Here is a 5,186-nt window from a genome sequence, read left to right on the forward strand (position 1 = left end):
GCTTCAATTTTGGAGAATGTTGGTTTTGTTAGAGGAGGCTTTGTTAAGTGTATCAAAGGAGAAGCTTTTTTGGTGGAGATAATGTTAGGTATATTCAGGGTTGGAACCAACACCCGACGAGCTAGGGCGAAAAAAAATGAGTATATATATTAGGTGCCTAAATCTTCGATGTTCACTCCGCCCTTGTTGCTATCGGCGCTGAATGAGCGCTCTCTTCTTCTTTTTTGTTTTTGTTTTTCTGTCCATTTTATTGTGACTGACGGTCTATAGCCGCCCTAGTTCATTGAAATTTTTGGATCCTTCCTTGGGTATATTGATATTGTACTAGGATGAGGGGCGAATATAGGATATTGAGCCAGCACGGACGGCCGTAATAAAATATTAAGGGCTCGTTTGATGTCATTTTTTGCCCAAAAAAAGGTATTTTGGAATAGTGATTTGATGGAGAATGTGTAGTTAAAAATAATAAAAAATTTTGAACTTACGTGTAATATTATTTTATTAAAGAATATTTGATCGAAAATAAAGGAAAGAATAATTATTTTGTTAAAGTTGAACACATATAATTTTGTTATAAGAATAAATTGTACTCACCAAATAACATTATTACTTTGTATAATTCAAAGGAAGCGCATGATGTTTGAATTTTTACAATTGCATAAAAACCACTAAAATCTTACATTTATTATTTTGGTAAACTTTGTATCACAACTCATCAAGTGTCATAATAGTCAAGCTTTCACTATATCCTAGAATAGCTCACAAGTTAGATTCTCCACTGGCCCCTTTCCTTACTTCAATGGTTTTTGGTCAAAATTGTATAACTAAAAATTTATACAATAAATTGGTGGACAGATTCGAAACCCGGGACATCAAAGAAGCAAAAGGAAGCGCCAACCAACTTGGCTAGAAGGAACATTTGGAAAAAAAATAACTTACCAGTAATATATACTATATATTTATCTATTCTCAGCCAAAAAAAATGGCTCCTGGTGGATCCAGCACGCGCGGTCGCCAGTGACTGGGATGCTACCTGCGATGGCTCCTAGCTAGAAGGAACATTTGGACTCGCCAGTGACTAGGATGCTACTTGCAATGGGTGACTGCTAAAGAGATAATGAATGGTTTAAATGGCTTGATGAAACTAAAACCCTGCTGGCTTGGTGGGATGGGCTGAAAGGTATTGTTCAGACATTGTTGTTAAGAACGTTCTGTCAGAACCTCAAAAACTCATAGAACTTCAAAAAAAATGTCTGAAGCCAAGGAAAAAGCTACTTCAGATTGAAAATGCCTACTACTGAACTATATCGCGAGAAGACATTCGATTCATGCTATCAAGACGTGCTTTGAGCATCCTGATTTGTCAAAGATAATCTTTCTTTTGTTTCTCCTTTCTTGTAAAACTTGATCAGGACCTTCGTAAAATTTAAGGTTGCTGACATTTTTCACATTATCAAAATCTTGTCCTTGTGTGAAGTATGAATAGAAATCATAAGAATCAGTAATATGACTTAAAGGTACAGTTTCATCAAGGATGATTCATAAGTTATTACTCGACTCTTGTAATAGAAAAAGAGTTTTGATAGGTTAGGGACTCAATTAATATATTCCTTACAAGCTACTTATAACTGAGTTGGTTTCTTTCTTGATAGGAGAGAATTTTATGTTAATTGTATGATTTGATACAGTAAACACTCTTATCCCTCAATAGCCAAAAAGAGGTTTAATACAATAATACATTCAGTCCACAAGCATGTCCCACCTTGCGACTGACCACAGAAAAATGTGGCGGGTCGAGTCCTGGTTTCACGGGGTGCCTTTCTTCTTGGCACAAAAAGGGACACCGTGCGGCAGTAGTCTGCTCCGCTAGACTACCTTCCACATTTTCTCAATCGCGTCGGGACGAAAGAAAATTTGATTGCAATTTTGCAGAAAGCTTACAATAGAGAATTTGAATACATTGAAAGTAAATTGAACATTGATTGATGAAAATTGAACATTATAATTGATGAAAGCAGAAAATTACAAATGCTAGTGCAGGGGGCTGACACCAGTGAGTTTGAAAGATTTTTGAATGACTAATACCCCCTATAATAGCATTCTGAACAAAAACATAAGTGACAGGAGTAGACGTTTAAAAGACGAGGAATCATACTAAACGTTTATCAATATCAGAGCTATTTTACAACTGAAATAACTATTACAGTGAAAAGAAAATTACAACTCAAACTTGAAGTAATATTTATAATGTGCGGCCGAAGTTAGGCAAACTGCGGCTGCAATAGTGTCAAGGGGTTAAGTAAAGTTGCAGTCCTTGACATTCTCCCCCATTTGTTTTGGTGATGTCATCGGTGCCATCAATGCATGATATGCTTCAATTAATGGCTTGAAGGCTCCAAGATCTTTTTCTCTTTCCCAAGTATTCTCCTCGTTGTTGCATCCTATCCATTTGATCAAGTACTCCTGATGATCTTTTCAAGAAACTCGAGTGATTCGATGGTCAAGAATAGCTTCAGCAACCTTCTTTCCAGCTTTCTTCAGTTCAAACACAGGTCGCTTTGGCTCATTTCTAGATACGTCCTCCTTATCCGCAAAGCATGGCTTCAACACACAAACATGAAGGACCTTGTGGATTTTACACCATGAAGGGAGTTCAACTCTGTATGCAACTCTTCCAATCCTCTTCACGATGGGTAATGGTCCAATGTATTTTGGCGACAATCTTGAGTCCTTCCCTCTTGTTGGTTTGTAAACATTTCTGTCGGGAAGCTTAACCATTGCCAGATCTCCAACATTGAATTCAATGAATCGACGTTTTAGGTCTGCAGCCTTTTTATACCTTTTTGAACTTTCTCAAGATAACTTCGAGCAATTTCAATATTTCGTTTCCACTCTTAAGAAAAGTTCTTTGCTTGAGGGGACTTGGTACTTCGTTCGATATCCACTATATGAGGGAGTAAAGGTTGCTGGCCAATAACAATCTCAAAAGGACTCTTATTGGTAGAAGAGCTCTTTTGGGCATTGAAGCAAATTTGGGCCGCATCCAAAAGTTTTACCCAGTTTTTCTGCGAAGTAGAGATAAAGAGCCGAAGGTATTCTTCTAGCGTAGAATTGAAGCGCTCCGTCTGTCCGTCAAATTATGGGTGAAAACTAGAACTCATGCTCAAGGTTGAACCAAGAAGTTTGAACAACTTAGTCCAAAATATGCCAGTGAAACGAGGATCTCGATCACTAACGATGTCCTTAGACAGCCCCCAGTATTTGACATTATGTTTGAAGAAGAGTTGAGTTGTCTCTTCCGCAGATACATACTTAGGCGTTGCAATGAAAGTTGCATATTTTGATAGACGGTCTACCACGACAATGATAGTGCCAAAATCCTCAACTTTTGGCAACCCAATAATGTAGTCCATCGATACACTTTCAAATGGCCGGGTTGGGATGGAAAGGGGTTCCAGCAAGCCCGCCTTTTTCTGATAATCTGCCTTATCTTACTGACAAATAAGACAGGTTTTTATATATGTTGCAATGTCGTCCCGCATTTGAGGCCAGTAGTATGCACGTTGCAGTAGTGCACAAGTGCGTTCCTCTCCGGGATGCCCTGCCCAAATTGTGTCATGGCATTTTGTAATTAGTGATTTCCTCAGATCTCCACCCTTAGGAACATATAGGTGATCTCCCTTTGTCTTTACTAGTTCCCCATTGAGCCAGAACTGTCGAGTTTTGCCCTACTTGATGAGGTCGACCAACTATTGGGTAGCCGGGTCCTTCTCCATAAGTGCCCGAATTTGGTCTCTAGTGTTCGTGGAAACTGTGCTCCCTGAAAGACCAGCTACAGAGCAGATGACAGCTAAATCAGCCCGTCGACTAAGAGCATCAGCAACATGATTACTAGAGCCGGGACGATACTCTAACATAAAATTGAACTCTGAAAGGAATTCCTACTAACGAGCCTGTTTGCTCGATAGTTTTGGTTGGGACATGAAGTGACTAACTGCAGTGTTATCTGTCTTCACAATAAATGAAGACCCAAGCAGATAATGACGCCATCCTCTGAGATAATGGACAACTGCTAACAATTCCTTTTCATGTGCTGAGTAACGATGTTCTGTTTGGTTTCACTTCCGGCTCTCATATGCTACCGGATGTCCTTCTTGCATGAGGACTCCACCAAGGGCAAAATTTGAAGCATCTGTATGAATTTCGAATGGTTTAGCCATATCCGGTAAGGCTAAAACCGGGTTCGTCCACATGGACTTCTTCAACCTTTCAAAAGCAGCTTGGCATTGGGATGACCAATCCCAATCCTTACCCTTCTTTGTCAATTCAGAAGTGGCAGTCCAATTTCTGAGCAGCCTTTCATAAATCTTCGATAGTAATTGCATAACCCAAGAAATGAACGTACATCATGTACGGTTTTTAGTGGTTGCCAATCTTTGATGGCTGTAACCTTCTTCGAATCCATGCGAATTTTATCTTATTCAATGATGTGACCCAAGAAACTGATAGATGTCTGAGCAAATGAGCATTTAGACGGCTTGGCATAGAGTTCATTCTCCAGTCGCTGATTAAAAATTTGCCTCACATGCTAGACCTGTTCCTCCAATATCTCACTGTAGATTACTATGTCGTCCAAGTACACCACGAAAAATCATCTAAGAACCCGTAAAGTACCTGATTCATCATAGTACAAAATGTTGCCGGAGCGTTTGACAAACCAAAAGGCATCACTTTAAATTCAAAGGCTCCATATCTGGTTACCACCGTAGTTTTTGCTTCGTCTCCTTCCTTGATCCGAACTTGCTAGTATCCGGACCTAAGATCATTTTTTGTGTAATACTTCGCCCGACTCAGTCGATCGAAGCAATCTACAACCAGTGAGATATGATAGCTATTCTTTACAGTAATCTTGTTCAAGGCTCGATAGTCGCAGCACATCCTAAGAGAACCATCGGTCTTTTTCTGAAACAATACAGGAGCTCCGTATGGCGACTTCGCAGGCACAATGATTCAACTCTCCAACATTTCCCTCAATTGCTTCTTAAACTCTTCAAGTTTAGGCTGAGACATACGGTGTGGTGCCCTGGCGGGAGGTTTGGCGCCTGGAATAAGTTCAATCTCATGATCAATCGTCCTTCTTGGTGGTAATTTCTTTGGTAATTCTTACGGCATGATGTCCTCAAATT

Source organism: Olea europaea, chromosome 8, assembly GCF_002742605.1.
Source record: "Olea europaea var. sylvestris chromosome 8, O_europaea_v1, whole genome shotgun sequence".
NCBI lineage: Eukaryota > Viridiplantae > Streptophyta > Magnoliopsida > Lamiales > Oleaceae > Olea > Olea europaea.